The sequence below is a fragment of the Artemia franciscana genome, unplaced genomic scaffold (assembly GCF_032884065.1).
Source record: "Artemia franciscana unplaced genomic scaffold, ASM3288406v1 Scaffold_2143, whole genome shotgun sequence".
Lineage (NCBI taxonomy): Eukaryota > Metazoa > Arthropoda > Branchiopoda > Anostraca > Artemiidae > Artemia > Artemia franciscana.
Window position 1 is genome coordinate 43,104 of NW_027063134.1, and position 21,323 is coordinate 64,426.

The 21,323-nt window shown below is 35.5% G+C and overlaps 1 long non-coding RNA gene across 1 annotated transcript; it reads right to left on the reverse strand.

Moving 5' to 3' along the window:
• Positions 1–6,316: 6,316 nt before the first annotated feature.
• LOC136042845 (uncharacterized) lies at positions 6,317–21,191 on the reverse strand. The gene is made up of 2 exons (XR_010621458.1): positions 17,439–21,191; positions 6,317–6,454 (listed from the first exon to the last, which is right to left on the reverse strand). It is a non-coding gene; the product is annotated as an uncharacterized LOC136042845 (long non-coding RNA).
• Between the last annotated feature and the right edge of the window lie 132 nt (positions 21,192–21,323).

Consider the following 21,323-nt stretch of genomic DNA (forward strand, 5'->3'; position numbering starts at 1 on the left):
CATGTTTTTATTACACATATGAGAGGGTTCGCCCCCTCGTCAGTACCTCTCTCTTTACACTAAATCTTAAATTTTGGCCCAATTCATTAAGAATGACCCCTGAATCACAAAAGCCGTAGAATAAATAGTTGACATTACTAAAAATACTTTAGCGTAAAGAGCGAGGTATTAGGAGGAGGTGAGCCCCTCATATGGGTAATAATTTCTGTTCGTTTTAAGTTCTAATGCTGCTCCTTACTTCCAGCTGAAAAGAACTTTTTCATATTTATTTTTTCATTGTTTTTTTTTTAAATAATGCTAGTAAATCCTGTACTCCCTTCATGGAAATTTTCTTCCCCCATTACAAATTCCTCGATGGAAAGTTCTCCCAGTATATCCCCCTCTTTTCAACCCCTCCCCCAACCAAAAAATCCTCCTGAAAACACCTGTATACTTCCCTATAACCATTACTATATGTAAGCACTGGTCAAAGTTTGTAACTTGTAGCCCCTCCCACGGGGACTGTGGAGGAGTAAGTCGTCCCCAAAGACATAGTTATAAGGTTTTTCGACTACGCTGTATCAAATGGCTAACTCAGAATTTTTATCTGTTGACTTTGGGAAAATAATTAGCGTGGGAGGGGGCCTAGGTGCCCTCCAATTTCTTTGGTCACTTAAAAAGGGCACTAGAACTTTTCATTTCCGTTAGAATGAGCCCTCTTACAACATTATAGGACAACTGGGTCGATATGATCACCCCTGGGAAAAAAAACAAAAAACAAACAAACAAATAAACACGCATCCGTGATCTGCCTTCTGGCAAAAAATACAAAATTCCACATTTTTGTAGATAGGAGCTTGAAACTTCTACAGTAGGGTTCTCTAATACGCTGAATCTGATGGTGTAATACGCTGAATCTGAATATGTTGGGTTAAGAAAGTGTCAAAATAGTAGCAATAAAAAGGATTTTTTGATGATCCAGTAACAAATTGCCGAGCGAGAAACTATTTGTCTTCGCAATACATTATATTTTGTAAAATTCCAGAGTTTATATTTATATAATATTAAAACATATTAACCTATTGCGAGAGAACTTGTTTAAAATAGAAAGGTAGTGCGTATTGTGACACAGCATAGAAAATTACGTAATTACTGTAAAAACCGCTTACAACACCAAATAGAAACAATGCTCATCATTAACCGGAGCAATAAGTTTGGAAAACAAAGTTTTTTTGATAAATACAATGCATACATGTATTATTTTATTTTTTAGCATGCTCGATTCCAATTGCCAGAAAATCCAAATGTTCCACATATAATGATAGGACTGGGTAAAAGCACCGCAACATTCAGGTATTTCTGGATACACAGGGCAAAACTCAAGAAAGGAAATTTCTACGATTTAAGCAAATGCGTAATTTTTACAATTTGTGACTAAGGTAATACTTTATGATTTATCCTACAATTTTGTATATTTTGTTTCTAATTCCCCTACTTTTTACGTTTTTCTCTTAAGCTATGTCGCCTTTGGAAATATTTTTTTTTTGGAACGAACAATAGTTGTTCCTTGTATGAGAAGGGTGGCCCTTTTCAACACTCCTCTTCACGCTAAAGTTTTTTTTAGACTTCTAAAATAGATTTCAAATCTAATTACACGGCCCTTGTGTTTTAGGAACTGTTTCTAGAGAACTGAGACAAAAGGTTGAACTTTAGCGTAAAGAACAGTATTACCTTGAGGACTGCGGGGAAGGATTGTCAACCACAAAAACTTAATTACTAGACTTTTCAACTATATTGAACAAAAAAGGTTTTTCTCAAAATTTTTATTGAATGTGTATGATGAATTAGAGGTATGGAGTGGGGGATGGTTACCCTTCAACCATTTTTTACTGTTAATAAGCGCTCAAGAGCTTTCCATTTTGCGATTGAATGAGCTCCTTTAAAAGTTTCTACGACAAACCCTTCTACACGAAGTGCCTTGGTCTGAAACCTATTTACTCACTTTGTCCTAAAGTGTGTCGAATCTGGGTATCAATGATGAGACACCTAAATGAAACTCCTTTTCTAAAACCAAACGAACCTCGTATTTCTGTTTCATTTCAGCAATTTTCATTGACAGTTGAAAATTGTCAAATTGTTATCAGAAATTCCATTTATTCGATTTTGCTGTGTACCAGAATCAGCCAGTTCCTATTTTGTCACTAGGATCGTCCCCTTTTTGGTCTATGATTGTGTCCCCTAAACATCCAGAAACATATTCATCTTCAAATCTCAAAAACTAGACACTTCTTTTTCACCAGTCCGAATCTCTTGTCCGATTTCTCTTGTCCGAAGAGATAAGTCGTAACAAAGTAGGTACTATTATTCAAAAGACACTTTATCAACCTCTTTTAAAGCGGCAACTTAAGATCAAATTAAAAAAAAATAATACATAAGAAGCATTTATACAAAATGACTTTGAGGGAAAGCTCAAAACGCAAATCAACATGTAAATTCCTTACTCTGGAGAATCCTTTCCTTATGACATCTGTGACATATTGTAAATATTCGAAACATTTTGTAAATATTTACAAATATTGTAAATATTCAAAACCTGGATGATGTTCTGGACTCACACTGTTGCCTGTAGGAACCGACATTAAAGTCTACATATCAGGGAAATCTTACCAATCTGCAATATAACCAGAGGTGTGACTTGCCAAACCCCATTTTGCCCTCCCCCCTCCAATCTGAAATGTAGTTTCTTCAATCACATAAATTTTTTCTCAGGTACTCAGTTAGGGCTAGCTTGAAGCTGAAATACAATGATATACAAGCGTAAGGAAATTTTAGACGGAAATTGATACAGAGTAGATACATCTTAAGTACTCCAATTCTATGTAACTGATTATTAACTAATGACCCTTTTAAGGCCAATACGGGGTTCTAACGCTCACGCCAAGTAACGTTAAACAGCTTATCGGTCTTTAGAAAAAATTAGGGTTTGGATAAAGTGGCATGGTAACAAAAAGGTCGATATTGTTCAGTCTGTTCAGAAATAGAAGCGATCGATCTCTGCGTACATTAAAAATCAGTATACATGCATCTTCGATTTCTCTTGATATTTTTCTTTTGTTTCTATTACGATTCCTTTAGCGCCCAAGTTTTCAAAAAAAAAGTTTAAAGAAATTTGGATACATTTTGTTTTCTTTTCTTTTATCTAAATCAAAAGCTTTTAAATCTCAGTGACTAATATTTTAAAAAGTCCGAAATAACGTTTATGGGTGTGTGGTAACGATTGTGTTTCGTAAAGGCAAACCAATTTCAGCGAATTTTTTAATTGGGTTTCGGAAAATAAAGTGCTTGCAATTATATTGTGATGACAACTTCTTTTATGATGACAAACTTGAAAAAATGTAAGAAAAATAGGTTAAGTTAAAGGTAATACAGGGGAAAAACAAATAGTGAAACTAAAAACCCAGCGTTTCGTAAAGGTAAACAAAACGGAAAAGTTTTTTTTTGTTTCGTAAAAGTAAAACATTTTCAGCAGTTTTTACTATACCCAATAGCTCAATAAAACACAGAGCTTACAGGTGATGGAATTTTTGGAAACTGGGAAGATGAAGTGCTTATTATCAAACAATCTTTTGGAGAGTTACACATATTTTTTTAATGAATAATGTAGAGAGGGGTAAAGTAACGATTCAATGTCGGGACAAACCACTACGTTCAAATTCTCAGTTTCCTTTAAAACTTTAAAATTTCCTCGTTTTTGTTTTACAATATATCTAATTTTTACAAAATACACACACGATGGGGATGAACTTAGGTATAGCTGTAAATTTTGGGATAAATAGCTAGGTAGTCTATATTAGTTAGTTTAAGGCCTTAGTTATTCTTGAATCTAAAGCAATGGTTCCCATCCAATTTTGGGCCATGCTTGAACCTAGGCATTTCAAAAATTCTCATGCAAAACATAGGAAAGTTACCATCCCCTGTCTTGAATAACGTGGAAAATATATTGGCTTGGAAATCAAGAAAATTGACTGAAACCACGATATTCTGCTTATACGCCATCTTTTTTTCTTAGTTTCTTTCTTCGCTTTCACCTCAGTTATCAGGGCACTGGAACATCGTAGAGAGCTGCTTAATAGCTCATTTTAAAGGAAATTAATGTATTTAAAAACTTTTTGCAATTAAAAAAAATAATTTTAAAATTAGTTGTACAAGGAATAGATAAAGTTCATCATAAATGGTGTCAGTCAAGAGAATCTCATGTAGTAGATGATCAGTTGATTTTCAATCCCTGAAACTTTCCCTTTCATACCCTTAGGCACAGTTGTAATACTAGCAAGAGTAGTAGCAATAGTTCTATTAATGTTTGCACTACTAACAGCAACATTAAAAACGATAACACTAGCACTACTTACAACAGATATATTAACATATGCCTTTTAATCAGTTGAACATCCTCCTCACCAAGTTTCTGGAAGTTTCAACTTATTACAATTATCCATTGCTATGACATGGTGATAGGATCTTTTAAATACCTATCGATATTTAAGTTTCATATTCAATTTAAAAACATTAGCTATTTTGATTAAGCATGGGCACTAATCTTTTTTTTTTAGGAAATAAAAAAAATATAGCACTTTAAATAGCACTAAAATAAGCACTTTATTTTTTTTAAGTAGCACTTTAAATAACACATAAAAATAATAGCACTTTAACGAAAACGCACTTTTCGGATCCAGATCCGAAAACGTTACTAATACGGCCCTTTTCTCACAAAAAGACTATTTTTTATAATGAAAGAAAAAAATCTTTTATATACACAAGCTTTTCTATCTTTTTTGGGAGGAAGGGGGGAGTTATTTCCTTCCTTTTTCTTTTCTTTTTTTAATTTCCTTTCGTGAACATCTTAATGGAAAACTTGTATTTTCTCATAATTGAAGATATTACGAATGTCTAAGAATGTTACATGCTTGCTGCTTCGATGAATGTCAGTGAAACGGAAAACTGTTTGTTTTCATGGAGAAACAGAGACTGCTATTGCTAATCAGCAATTTCTTTTAAATTGTCTGAATATGAATCTCCCCAAAGCCCCAGCCATAGGGTGCATGTCCAACTCATTACCCGCCAAAACGTTTCCCTGATCATTTTTAAAATAATACCAAGAGAGCCACCTTCCTATCCATATCTTGCTATTAAAATTACCCTCTACAAGTCTATATGTAAAATTGGGTCATCAAAGAGGAAGTAAAACAAACAAAACAGTTGCGCTTAACAATTCTGAAAAATTCCCCCGAGAAAATTTCCCTTGGAAAGTTCACCGCCAGAAACTTTCCTCATCACAGAAAACTTTTGCCCTGCCAATAATCACCCAAAATATGTCAGTAAAGTCCCCCTTCCTCCCGAAAAAACTCTATATGTAAAGAAATGACAAATTAAGCAACTTATAGCCGTTTTCCCAAGGGTCGTGGAGGAATATTGACAAATTCCCACAGTGTAAAACTTCCTTTAAAAAGTTCACTTCGTGAAACTTCCCTCTCCATGGACATTTCTTCGCCTTGGAATATCTCCTAAGCAGAAAATTTGTCCCCCCACATGCAGACTTCCTAATGAAAATTACATTTAGTGTTTCTTAACTTTGTTTAATCTTTCCAGCTTTGCATGCTATTTTTTACTAACTGCAAATAACTAATGCGATATTTTTATCCAAATTTGTAAGGTTGAGCGGCAACTTTGTAAGGGCAGGAACACACTTTATTCCATTCCCTCTTGCTTAAAAAAAAAAAAAAAAAAAAAAAAAAAATGGGGAAAATACCAACAATTATTTATCTAAACAATGCTATATGCGAGAAAACAAATTTTATTCAAAAATGAAAGAAAAAAAATGAATACAATAAAGTAGAAACATTTCTTCCTTTGCATAAGTCTCTTAAGAAAACGCAGCTGATGATGAAAAGAACCAAAATATATATGACATTGGGAAAAAAAAACAACAAAACAAAATATAAATAACTATTAAATACATTTACATACAATCCTCACAACATACAATCCTCACATTTACATATATACATACTATCCTCACCACAATAGTAGTGAGAATTCTTTTGGAAAGAAAAACCCGTGAAAAAGGAACATCCATATGCGGAATGATCCCTTATATCTTCAACTATCGTCTTACATACCCTGCACTGGAATCCGGTACCCATGTACCAAGTGCGGTCATCCCTGTTTAGACACATCCTCGTACACACCCTGAATGACGGGAATGACGTTTTTTTGGTCCCAGAGCTATCAGAAGTCCTAGAGCTATCAGAAGTGCCAGAGCTATCAGAAGTGCCAGAGGTTGTACTAAAGCTATAAACGTTATAATTCTCACGTTTTTCGTCATCAACAAGAACCTCATAAGCTTTTAAAATCTCTTGAAAACGGTTTGTGGCTTCTTTCTCATTGTTCCGGTTTTTGTCAGGATGCCATCTCATAGCTAAAAAACGGTACGACTTTCTTATTTCTGCCTTAATTTCCTTTGCCTTCATACCTGTCATTTTTTTTCTATTTAACTTTAGCACAGTATAATAGTCGGTTTTCTTAGCTTCTATTCGCCTTGACATGATATGAATTTCTTAAAGTTTTGTCTAATCTGACTCCTAGTGTTGCAGTTTTAGTACTGAGGCTGAACAATGCGCTGCTTTTATTTATACTATGAATGACGTCATCGAGTTTTTACATAGTCACGAGTCTAAGACTTTCACACGTCACGAGTTTAAGACTACAATATTATTTAGATGTGACGTCATATTAGTTTTAAATTAGCTACTGGTAAAGGATGATGAATAGGCAAGAGCTCTTATAATCAGTTCAAAACTTAATATAGTACCGAGATTAATGTAAAAAGACAACAATTCAAACGGTAGTCATCCGTAAAATGAAAATATTGCTATTTGCTACAATTTGCTAAACTATTATAAATTTGTATTTTAACGCTAAAATAAGATTTATTCATCATAAAATGCACATCTAATATTAAATTTTACTATTCACCAAAAGGCTCTTTGGCCTGTAAAGAAGAGGAAAATAAACGAGTCACTTACTCAGAGAAGAAAAAAATTTATATTGTCACTTACTCACAGAGAGAAAAGCAACAAGGAGAAGAAAAGAAAATATAAATAAAATAAAAACTACAGAAAACAAAATCAAATAGACTAACAGATTGAATAGACGCAATTTTTTAGTAGATAAAAAGGACTCCAATAAATGACATATATATATATATATATATATATATATATATATATATATATATATATATATATATATATATATATATATATATATATATATATATATATATATATATATATATATATTGCAGTTTTGAATTGAACCTTCAAACTTTATTGTGCAATTAAGCCTGTGTGCTCGTTCTAACGGCAGTAATTGAGGGGAAGGAACGTCCTTTCCTCCTTGGTTCTTCGCTCCTGCCTAGGTTCTCGAAAAACACCTTTCTTTGGTCATTTTATTGGAATAAGCACTTTTTATTTATTTGAAAAAAAAAAATGAGGAAACAGCCGAAAGTGCGCTTTATGGGAATGTGCTGTGAAGTTAAATTTATAAAAAGTGATTACACATAAATATAAGCTTTTAAATGAGCCTTTAAACAGCTCTCTTTTTTACAGTAGCCTTCTAGTTTCTGCTAGTCAGCAGTCGATTTAGAAAGCCCTGTCCTCGTTATAGTTTTTTCAGGCTAAATCGGCCGAGTAGAAACAACTTTTTGCTCATCAAAAATAAACGTTCCTGAATAACATGTATTGGTTTGTTAGGTATGGATAATGAACTTTATGTTATAGACTGAAAGTTTTTCGTAGCTGTCAAGGTTGTCCGCAGCATTTTCTAGAGATGTCTCATCTCAGCCGACGAGACTACAATGTCTTGTTTGAGAGTTCATACAGTAAACACCTTTATTGATACAACATTGATATAATCTCATTATACAGTAAAACTCAATCGTGAGTTTTTTCAACCTCATTATACAGTAAGACTCAATCGTGACCCTATGGACGTAATTGAACTTGAACTAAATAGAACTTGGATTATTTAGTTATTTGATCTCCCTATGGACTTTTTCTGAAAATATTTCAATAATCAGAACTTGAATTATTAGACAACTAATTATTAATTGTGAAAACAACTAAGTGACTAAGGTGTTGAAGATTGCTTATGTGCCTTGCTTAAACTAAAATTGAATAATTCTTCCTTTCCCTCAGTGTTGCCACTGCTTGACTCTCTCTGTCTAGTGTTGCCACTGCTTGACTCGAGTCCCGAAGCAACTATTGTGATATGTCGAAACCAAAAAACTATTGTCCCGAGTGCCGACTGCTGGTAACCACAAATTCTGTCCAATGCGTGTCAGGATGCGGCCGTTGGCACCATGCGGGCGTTAATAAATGCACCCAAATCGGACTAAAGGACCATTCCGGCGAATGGTTATGCATGGAATGTCTTGCAAAAGAAATACCCTTGACTCCGAAGTGGCAACCATCTCAACCCCCACAAAAGCCTAGTCCAAAGAGACCTGTAAGAGGAAGTGGAATCGGCACCTCTTCACCACAAATTATTACGGGACCTAAAACTAACTCTGATATATCGAAAGGGACTAAGCCATCTGCGGTAAGTGTAGACATTCCCAACTATGATTCCGAAACAATCCGTCTAAGTGAGAAAATTAAGACCCTGGATGCAAGTTTATTGGCATGTCAAGCAGAAAATCTAGACATCCGGACAAATCACTCAATGTTTGTGTCAGAAATGGAGGAAAAGAACAATCAAATTAAACTGTTGACAGGCCATTTGGAGGTTAAAGACTTTCTTATAGCTCAGCTGAAACAAGAACTCTCGGTGGCTATCGAAACCCGCCCTCGTGACCCTTCGCAAATCTCCCGTGACCAAGTTACCCAGTCAACGCAAACGGACAAAGATATCTCTGTTGCTAACCGAAATGCACCCATTGATATTAAAGTGCAAAAAATAACATCTAGCACAAGCTTAGCCCACGACTGTGCGATCTTGTCAGACGAAATGAATCCTAGTGATACGTTATCAACTAGTGCAAATGCACCCCTTCCGACGCTCGTAGAGAAAAGCTAAAGAACTTGGCAATCTATCAAAAGAAAGTACTTGACGCAAATCAGACGGCTAGTAGGATCGCTGTTTTTTTTACGAGTCCATTTTTTTAATCTTTTTTTTTTTCTGTTGATAGTAGGCTATATAAACAAGGGAACGCTAATGTCTCGCTACTTGGCGTTCATCTCGGAACACTACGTACACCGCACAGTTCCTCCACGCTTGACATAGTCCCCAGAACACTAGAGTCGGCTCCACTACGTTTGGCAGGCGCCACTGGTGTAAGCTGCACGATTTATGATTGTTATGATATATAGCAATCTATCTTTTTTTAAATTGCTTTTTTTTAAATATTAATCTTTTTTTAAATTGCTGGTTTTAAATTTTTAATTGCTGGTTTTAAATTTTTAATTGCTGGTTTTAATTTTTTTTAAATTAGTCAATTACTTGTTCTCAACCATTTAGCGCTGGTGGATTTTCTTAAAACCTGACTCTTTTTCAACGACGGTAGTTGTCCCATTGACACGAAGTGTCATCTTTTTCTTTCACCGTATACTTATATACAAATATACACTTGCAGTAATCCCAATGCGCAATTTCCGTCGATAGTAATTTTTTTTTCACTTTTGTGTTAGCCAGTTCACAATCTAGAACTTGGATTTAAAATGAGACAATAACCGGTTTATTGCTGTTTGTATAAGGAGACAACATTATTAGCTTCGGCTCAGTGGATCACTACATTGTAGTTATATTTAAAAAAAAAAAATTTAAATTGGTATTTTGGTTAGGTTAGGTCAGTGGTGTCGTATTTTGGTTAGGTTAGGTCAGTGGTGTCTTTGAGGGGGGAGAGAGGTAAGGGGGTAGTTGCCCCCTCAATAATTCGGAAAAAATCGTAATTATTAAGTAGCTTTAAAACTGTTACTGGTTTTAAGTGTAAAATTTACTCTTTACCATCAGAGAATGTGTTTTCGCTCATTTCACTCCTGACTTTCGGAAAACAAGAGGGTTGTTCGGAAAACAAGTTCCCCCTCCCTGAATACCCCTACTTTAGTATCCCCTTTTAGTTTCCATCCCCCTGCCATACAAACTTTTCCTCCACCTTTTCCCACCATGCATTGTAACAAATATTGTAGTTTTGCCCATGCACCGAAAGTAGATGATGTTAATTCTACTCCCTGGGGCCCTGTTCCAGTGTCCCTGTCCAAAGATAAAAATTGTAAGAGCCACTCATCTCCCTTCTGCCGTCCGTTTTTAGTGCACCGCACTCAAGCAAATATTTCTCATCAAAGTTCATCAGGCACAGCTCAAAAATTGATAAACCCTTCCCGATCCCGAATTCTCCTCCCTTATCCTTTGCCATCTCCTCCCCCTCCCTGCCTACAGAAGTCTTATTTCCTCCCCCCTCATAGTATGCTACCCTACACCCTCCCTACTCTGCCACAAACCAGCAATTTCTTGACGGATATGAATCACTATTACCAACCAGGTCCCCTTTCCCAGTACCTTACGAATCGCCACCCCCAGCCCATTCGTTTTATCCCTCGTGCCTACCCTGTCAACGTGACTCAGGTCTGAGACTTTTTAATTGTCTTATAATGAATCTTAATTGTTCTCCTCGTGATTCATCCATATCATTGCCTGTCCCCCCACCCCGGAATCCCCATGAAAAATCCTTCTCTTACTCTAATAATTCATCTATCGATGTTGACCCTAATAGTCATCCCATAAACGTCAAATGTGCTCCCTTGGTCCCTTGTTCAGACTACATTAATCTGGCCCCCACTAAGAATCCCACCCCACCCCCTGTACCGATTTTTAATTTAAATAAAGTAAAGTGTAAAAATGGTACCTTTGCAGGTCATTTTAAATTTCCCACACTTTTGTTAAGCAACGCTGAAAGTCTTAATTTTGAAAAACTTAATGAATTAGACTCCTTTTCTAAAATATATAGATCAGACATAATCGCTATTACTGAAGTACACGCTCAAAATACACACATGTTAAAAATGAATAATTTCACCCAGTTTATTAAACTCAGACCCAAAACCCACCCTCTGGGTAAGAAAGGGGGTGGAATTCTTTTCTTTGTCCGTAATGATTTTTATCCTTCAGAAATATTAGCTCCTTGTCTTAATCCCTTTGATCAAATTTTGTGGGTTTGTATTCGACCTAAGGTCTTACTACGTCCTTTCAATTTGAAGGTCCTGTATTGTTTTTACTACTCTCCTGGGCAGAGAGCGGCTGAAAAATTAATTTTATTGAGAAATTGCATAGCGGTGCCGACTATGTACTATCTAAATACCCAAATACTGGAATTTTCCTCTTGGGTGATGCAAATGAATTAAAACTTGAGTCTACATGTAATACTTTTAGTCTAAAACAAATTGTAAAAGTCCCTACTACCAAAGGCAATTCTACTCTTGATTTAATATGCACCAATATGTCAAATTTCTACAGACCCGTCACCATTCTTCCCCCTCTCGGAGGTAGTTACAACATTAGCCTACTCCTATCTCCACTAGATACAGTTAAACATTCCTTTATTATTGCTGTAACCGTCTTTAGACCTCAAATTTACTCAGGACTCTACAATTTTGGCTCTTGGATCACTGGTGAAAATTGGTCCCCTGTGTACCAAACAAATGATGTCGACTTCAAGGCTTTATCCCTCCAAAATTTATTGAGGAGTAATTATGAAGCCCATTTTCCGGTGAAAAAAAATTAAAATATGCTCTACCGATAAACCTTACATTGCTGCGACTTTTAAAAAACTAATAAGGAAAAAAAATCAATTTGTTCAAGCAAGGACATATCACAAAGGCTAATGATCTAAGAAAGTTCCTGAAGAGAAAATTGAGAAAGGCAGCTTGTGGGTATTACAACAGTAAGGTTAAGGATTTGTATTCTAACAAACCCAAACAATGGTAAAGGAAAATTAAACAGATTTGTGGAAAAGACCCTGTTGAAGTTAATTTTCATCTCTCTGAGCCCCCTTACAAGATAACCAACGATTTGAACCTGCATCTTGCGTCCATAGTACAAAATCTTCCCCCTTTCACTGGCTCAGGTCAAACTATTCCTCCCTCCACCTCTTTCCCCCCAATTTCTCCCTCTGATGTAATAAATAAAATCCAAAAGCTCAAAAAATCAAGTACTTGCCCATTAGACATCCCAATTGACTTCATTAAAGCCTTTTCAGACACAATTGCTGGACCTTTGTCTGATATTTTTAACCAAATTACAAAATCTGGTAAATTCCCAAGTTGCTGGAAACTAGGTTTTATAATACCCATCCCAAAGAAATCTTCCAGTCTGACTATAACCAACAAGCGTCCTATTACACTCACTCCATTTTTTTCTAAACTTTACGAAGGGTTCCTTTGGGACTGGCTTAAAATTAAAATTTTACCACGCATTGACATCCGACAGTTTGGTAATTTAAGAAAAAACCTCCACCACCCATTACCTTGTACACTTGATTCACACGATCCTAAGTGAACTAGAGAAACTAAATGTTTGGCTAAACCTGGTTTTAGTCGATTTCCAAAAAGCGTTTGACTTAGTTGACCACACTTTCCTAATTCGTCTACTGCATGATAACTTTGAAATTGACCCACTTTTAGTAAGTATTGTTATATCGTTACTTTCAGACAGATCACAAGTTGTAAAATACAAAAATACCTTCTCTAACCCCCTCCCTAGGTACTGTGGAATACCTCAAGGAACCTTATTGGGACCACTATTATTTCTTCCATGATTAACGAAATTGGCAAGGAATTCCCCCAAAGATGGAAATATGTGGATCACTTGTCGATCCTTGAAGTATGTCATAGGAATATTAAATTGACCCCGTTGAAATCCTAACCCAAGGTTCGGATGAATCTAAGAATCTAAATATGACAGTAAATCCCACCAAATCACAGATAATGACAATCAACTTCTTGAAATCTACTCCTGCTTTTTGCGATCCGATCCCAAGCGAAATACTAGTAAAACATGTTAAGGTTCTTGGTGTCACAATTTCTAATGATCTTAAGTGGGACACACATGTTTCCAACATTGTTAAACAAGCAAATGTTTCACTATCCATTTTTAAGCTACTAAACAAATTTAATTGTACTAAGATACATTCCCTCCGTGTTTACTTATCCTTTATCAGGCCGTTATTGGAATATGCATGTCCGGTCTGGCATTGGCAACTTTCAAATGAACTTAGTGACAAAATCGAGTTGGTCCAAAAGCGTTCGCTCAGGATCCTTTACAAAGAAGGCAAAATTCCATACTCCTTCCTCCTTAAAGCTGCACGCATAACCACCTTAAAAGAAAGGAGGGAAAAAATTTGCCTGCTTTTCGCTAAATCAGTCATTTCCAATCCCCGTACTGAGGACTTACTCCCTGATTTTCACAATCCCATTAGACTCCGACTCCCCCGGTCAGCCTCCTTAGCTATCCCAACTTACTCTCCGATCCATGCTGTTACAGAAAGGTTTCACAAAAGTTTTATACCCTTTATTCTGGAATACCTTAATAATAATTCGTTATTATGTACTTGCCAAATTCGCCTTTTCCTCTATTGCCGTTTTTATTCTTTTTTTATTTACTGCAATGTTTTCGTATTTTAATTGTTAAGTTTACTGATTTGCCCTTTATCTTTGATGATTTTGCTTTTTAATTCCTTTTAATTTTAAGTGATTGACTTAATGTACTGTTTTGAACTTTTTTTTTCTTAGCTTTTACTAACATATAAAGCGGATTCGGCTCTATAGAGCCTGTGATAGCCTTTTGAAAATAAATATTATCTTATCTTGTCTCTTACTTGTGGATAGATGCTAACAAACTTGTAATCAATGTCGAAAAATCTTGCATCCTATTATTTTCTAGGGTAGGAACCCTTCACCCGGAAATAACAGGAATTGCGACGTCTCTTAGAAAGGTTCGACTAACAGCAAACGGATTTACAAAATATTTAGGATTAAGAGTGAATAAAAACTTTTCTTTGCTTCCCCCCATCCATGCTGTAGAACTAAAGCATTCAAAGAATCTGAGCATCATGAAGAAACTGAAGAACACATTCCCATTTATAACTCTTACCCTTCTCTACAATTCGCTCATCAAACCCCATTTACTGTATCGCGCAATGGCATGGCAGTCGACGTTCAAATCCAATCTGAAAAAATTGGATTCCATTTACAAGAATGCCCTGAAGATCATTAAACACACAGATGATTATCTCTCGCTGAAATCGCTGTTTGAGCTTTCCTGCTTGGATTTTACTTTCTGATTCTTCTCCAGCTTGCTTCCACTGCCTTTTAGGAATCTATTCTGTTTGGTAGTCAAACAGCATCTTCAATTACAAGACTATCTGCACAGATTTATATTCGACATACGCCAACAGTGAGGCCAGATTTTTCGCCTGACATCGTCTGCGCTAAGGCTTACAATACCATTTCACTTGAACCGAGAGGTAGGAGCTCTCTTGGTTCTTTCAAAAAGAGACTAAAAAAAATATCTTGTTTTGAAATAAGTTACATTGAATGACGAATTTAAACAGGTAAGATATTTTGGTCATTATTGAGTATTTTATTAATATTTCTTTTTTTAGTAGAGATTAGAGTGGTTTGCTCGTGGATGAAATGGTAGGAACTTACAAGGATAATATTGAAGGTAGACGCCATGGTTGTACCAAGGAGTGAAGGAAGAGCCATAGTGCGTAATAAGTTTTGAGGCGATAAGGGAATCAGTGGTGTTATATTTTTTTTATTAAACCCGAGTGTGTGTCGAGTGACGTCATGTTTGTGTGTCGACTGACGTCATGAAGTTAGTTGTCGTCATGTTTGTTATGACGATGACGTCATTAAAGGTATTTAAGACATACATTCACGGAAAAATGTTTAATTGTAAAATGACTGAAGAACCTACAATGGCAACAGCCGAGGAAGCTGCTCAAAGAGTCTATGCCAAAAAACTTGCTGCTGATAGAGAAAGTAAGAAAAGAAAGCGTGCATTCGAATAGAAATTACAGACCGGGACACTGGGACACAAATGACGACCGGGACACAGGGAATATAAATGACGACCGGGACACTCAAAGAGAAATTACAAACTGGGACACCGGGACACAAATGACGACCGGGACACAGGGAATATAAATAACGACCGGAACAGAAGGACACATCATTAGAATAATGAGGTATAGATGTGAATACGGATTGTTTTTCCCATGGACAATTATATGTTGCATGTTCAAGAATCAGTAAACCTGACTATCTATTTATATGCACAGACAATGGGACAGCGAAGAATGTTGTATATTCGCATGTTTTACGTAGTTAAAAACATACATTTATATCTATCTCTATTCATAGGTGGGACACAGGGACACAACTACAATGGGGCGTAACTAATATGGCGCGTAACGACTTACACGCGTGGGGGGAGGCCTCGGGGGGCGCGAAGGGCCCCATCAACTAGGTGTTGGGGTGGTGCAAAGTGCCACCCCAACAGCTAGTATATATATATATATATATATATATATATATATATATAAATAAGTTGTCTGTGTGTGTGTGGGTCTGTCGGGTGACGTCATGTTTGTGTGTTAACTGACGTCATGTTTTTGACTGACGAAATTACAGACCGGGACATCGGGACACAAATGACGACCGGGACACAGCCACATCTATCTTCTATATATATAACAATAAATTGTCTGTGGATGTGTCTGTCTGTCGTGTTGACTGACGTCATGAAGCTAGTTGTCGTCATTTTTTTTATGACGGTGACGTCATTAAAGATATTTAAGACATGCGTTCACGTAGAAATCTATTAATGTTTAACTTTAAAATGACTGATGAACTTACAATGGCAACAGCCGAAGAAGATGCTCAAAGAGTCTATGCCAAAAAACTTGCTGCTGATAGAGAAAGTTAGAAAAGAAAGCGTGCCGAGGAATCAAAAGAACAGCAAGAAAACAGACTTGAGGCTGATAGAGAAAGTAAGAAAAGAAAGCGTGCCGAGGAATCAAAAGAAAAGCAAGGAAACAGGCTTGAGGCTGATAGAGAAAGAAAGAACAGAAAGCGTGCCGAGGAACTACCAGAGCAACGCGAAACCAGACTTGCTGCTAAAAGAGAAAGTGAAAAAAGAAGGCATGCCAAGGAACTACCAGAGCAACATGAAACCAGACTTGCTGCTAAAAGAGAAAGTGAAAAAAGAAGGCGTGCTGAGGAATCACAAGAACAGCAAGAAATCAGGCTTGCTGCTGATAGAGAAAGTAAGAAAAGAAAGCGTGCCGAGGAATCAGAGCAACCTGAAAGTTATCGCCTGGCATTCAGGTACAGCCCAGTCGATGATTATAGCTTGAGTAGATGTGTTCAAATCGGGACTATGTCTAAAATTTGTCCCTATTGCAAGGCCTTGAAATTCAATGGTGAAACAATGGGAATGTGTTGCGCCTCAGGAAAAGTTAAACTTCCTCTATTGGCTACACCACCAGAGCCATTGAAGACTTTCCTTACTGGAACTACGTCAGAATCTAAGCGTTTTTTGTCAAAAATCAGAAAATATAACTCATGTTTCCAAATGACGTCGTTTGGAGCCCAAATCGAAAATCCAGATCAATTTATGTCTACTTTCAAAGTAAAAGGGCAAATTTATCAGTCGGTGATCAGTTTTTACCTCGAGATATTAATCTTCATAAGCGAAACGCTCAGTTGTTAAGCAATTAGCCAAGGCAGACAGGATTACTGTTTCAGGGATACAGGTATGAAATTATAACCCTAAACCATCTCATAACACGAGAATAGCTTAAATTTTTCTACCCAGCCTATCATTATGCAAAATTAAGATTAAAGGCATGATTTTAACTGCTGAACAGTACTAAGCTAATAGACACGACACCCATTTTTGAATATATTAAAATTTTATGCTCTTATCAAGATACAAACGAATTTATACACTTAATTTAGTATTCCTAAATGTAAAGAAGCATTGAGAATCATAAACTCTGGAATCCAACCAAATTTGATTCCTTGAATCTAGGGCTGGAGTGATAGAACTAGGACCTTAGGGTCCAGGGCTGAAGGTGAGAACTTATGACAGTGGGAGTACCCTTAACCTTAGCCTGCCCTCACGCAAAATTAAGCTTAAAATTTGATTTGCAAGAAAATTAACATAAGAAGAGAATTTCCATACTAGTTTTAGCAAGTGGAAGAGTTTAGCAAGTGGAAGTGGAAGAGTATGTAGGAAAAATTAAAAATCCCTAAGCAGTTTTTGATTGCAAGCTTGCATTACTAATGCCCTGGGATTGAAAAGAGGGTGGCAATGAAAAGACAAACAGGCAAGAAGCTTACAAAGAGGTTGTCTACAACCGATGCAGCTTCATCCAGATCGATATTTTCTTGTTCTTGAAATATTGAAACCACAGCCGATTTGACTTCATTGGCCAGGTTAGCATCTCCACATACATAAATATGACCACTGTGATTATATAACAAATCATGAATACGACGGCTGTTGGCATTCGTCCTCATTATTTGCATTACAGATTTCTATAAAATATAAAATTCAAACATAGAGGCATCCAATGTGACTTCAAGCGAAAAACAGAACATAAGCGAAAGAACAGTAAAAACTATTGACGATAACTTCTTTCTATTAGATATAGATCTACCTTTAGAAGCAACACTCAAACTCAGTGCTGCCTTAAAGTGAAACGAACAACTCGCCAAAATACGCCCGAGCCGTTCAAAACCAGGATTGCCATCATGGTCAGTTCCTAAAGCGCTATAATTGCCTAAATTTGTATGTTTCACAGACATAAATTACTAAATTTGTATGTTTCCCAACAATTTTTGGTGCTAAAGTTAAATAAGTGTGGCTCACTAAGTGTAGTTGTTTTAGTTTTAGATCAGTTTTTTTTCTTTCGGTTATTTTGAACTTAGCGTCAATTTTCCAAAACAAACATAGCAAAAAGGTTGTCCTGATTAAATCAAAATTCGCACAAATCTTTCGAAACAAATACGGAAAAATGCGATCCACACTTTTTGTAAATTCATCTGCCTCTTTTAAAAATCTACATCATTTCGTCCATGACAAAAAGAAAAATTGAATCACAAAAGTGCTACAAATTGAAGTACGGGCTTCAGTACAATACATGATGAAACAGTTCTTTCTGAAAAAGTCAGACAAAGTTTTGCCTCTAGTCTAACTCTATTTTTACATTCCTTGCTTACCTTTGGTTCACCCTGTTCTGCTTTCAAGGTAAAACATCAATTTCGCGTGATCCACCAAACTTCACCTGTTTTTAGCTACAGGTTTATGCGTCATAATGTTTCAACAGCTGTGAACTCTTTATTTACTTCATAACTTAATATAGCTCATTCCTATGGATACACTAGTCTATACTATTAACAACCACGAGCTGAAGACATAAAATATTTTTGGTTTATTATCATATAAAATTTTTTGGTACAGTTGCAATACATTATTTACAAGATAGCTTCATAATTAATGTAAGGCGTAAAAAAGAAGACGAGTCTAGTCAAGCAAAACGTTCAAGCAACATTGTCAGAGAAATCCTACTAAAATTTTGATAAAAAGCTGGATTTTATAAAGTATGTGTTTTAAATACTTTTCTAAAAAGTATTATTATAAAAAGTACCGATATTACATTTCTGCTAATCCATAAACGGAAATTTTTCATTTGATTAAACAGTTTCTTCAGCCATAGAGCCTAATAAATAAAAAAATGCAGAGGCTAATTGATCCTTTGTACAAAATAAATAGCCGTAAAAAGAGTTTCTGAGCTACGACCTTTTTTGATTATTATAACTTTGTTTATCTGTGATTAAACTATGTTCTGGAAGAGAAAGGTAAGTTGCATCTAATCTATTCGTTCTTTTTTCTTTGAAATTTTAAACCCAGGCGTGTACTATGGAGAAAAGACCTTGATAAAAGAGGCAACCACATGAAAAATAATCTAAGGTCTGGACAATAAAAGCTCACTAATTTAGTATCAACCAAAATTTTTCACACAGATCTGTCAAATATATCCAAAAAACATAAATTTGCATATAATCCAAGTCTTACCTTAGCCTGAGCAAAAAAAAAAGAAGAAAAGACTATAAGAAAAGACTTTACAAACGCATAAAAAATTAATTATATCCATTTTTACAAGTCAATTAAACATTTCAGGGGGAGGTCAAGCCCCATGACCCCTCTGGATACAGCCTTGGTTGCAGAGTCGTTATTTCGTTCTTTATTTTGAGACTTTTCTCTCTTTGTTTTTAAACATAAAATTAAAGCAAATTTATTGTATCAGTTTACGAATAATGAAAACTAACAAGGACTTTGATAAACACGTACAATTTCAACCCGAGCAAAAAAAAAAAAATAATTTTAAATAAAATTAGAAGTTGGATAATAATTTCAAATAGATATTTTTTTTTTTCAAAAAGCAAATAGCTCATTCGAACAGAGACAAAAGGCAGTCAAAAATAGTCAAAATTAGTTTACCACTTTATTAATTATTAAAGTTATATAGCAGCAATTGGAATAAGAAACCTGACAATTAAATTCCCTTAAATAAGCGCTATTCTGCTTGCATCCTATCTAAACGCAGGGTGCACTTGCAGAACCAAGCGAAAATAAATTCGCTAATGGTTCCTTTACCCATTGCGGAAATCCGTGCAGAAATCTGTCGTTTACGTTGAATGTAAAGTGAGATTTACATTTTATTCGCATTCAGTGAGACACACTGAATGCGAATAAAATGAGAAACAAAGTCGTTTCAGCCCTCCGAGCTTCCCGAAAAAGATATGTACGCGAAAAAATAGCACCACTCCTCAAGTCAGAATCTTACATTTGGCATGACGCAGTAAAACGGGGCTAAGTAGGAAAAAGAAAGGAAACGGAGCACGAATCGATAACCTTGATGGTAGTCTGAATAAAGCCTCAGAAGTCACGAAAGGTGCTTACCTTTGGTTCACCCTGTTCTGCTTTCAAGGTAAAACATCAATTTCGCGTGATCCACCAAACTTCACCTGTTTTTAGCTACAGGTTTATGCGTCATAATGTTTCAACAGCTGTGAACTCTTTATTTACTTCATAACTTAATATAGCTCATTCCTATGGATACACTAGTCTATACTATTAACAACCACGAGCTGAAGACATAAAATATTTTTGGTTTATTATCATATAAAATTTTTTGGTACAGTTGCAATACATTATTTACAAGATAGCTTCATAATTAATGTAAGGCGTAAAAAAGAAGACGAGTCTAGTCAAGCAAAACGTTCAAGCAACATTGTCAGAGAAATCCTACTAAAATTTTGATAAAAAGCTGGATTTTATAAAGTATGTGTTTTAAATACTTTTCTAAAAAGTATTATTATAAAAAGTACCGATATTACATTTCTGCTAATCCATAAACGGAAATTTTTCATTTGATTAAACAGTTTCTTCAGCCATAGAGCCTAATAAATAAAAAAATGCAGAGGCTAATTGATCCTTTGTACAAAATAAATAGCCGTAAAAAGAGTTTCTGAGCTACGACCTTTTTTGATTATTATAACTTTGTTTATCTGTGATTAAACTATGTTCTGGAAGAGAAAGGTAAGTTGCATCTAATCTATTCGTTCTTTTTTCTTGGAAATTTTAAACCCAGGCGTGTACTATGGAGAAAAGACCTTGATAAAAGAGGCAACCACATGAAAAATAATCTAAGGTCTGGACAATAAAAGCTCACTAATTTAGTATCAACCAAAATTTTTCACACAGATCTGTCAAATATATCCAAAAAACATAAATTTGCATATAATCCAAGTCTTACCTTAGTCTGAGCAAAAAAAGAAGAAGAAAAGACTATAAGAAAAGACTTTACAAACGCATAAAAAATTAATTATATCCATTTTTACAAGTCAATTAAACATTTCAGGGGGAGGTCAAGCCCCATGACCCCTCTGGATACAGCCTTGGTTGCAGAGTCGTTATTTCGTTCTTTATTTTGAGACTTTTCTCTCTTTGTTTTTAAACATAAAATTAAAGCAAATTTATTGTATCAGTTTACGAATAATGAAAACTAACAAGGACTTTGATAAACACGTACAATTTCATCCCGAGCAAAAAAAAAAAATTAATTTTAAATAAAATTAGAAGTTGGATAATAATTTCAAATAGATATTTTTTTTTTCAAAAAGCAAATAGCTCATTCGAACAGAGACAAAAGGCAGTCA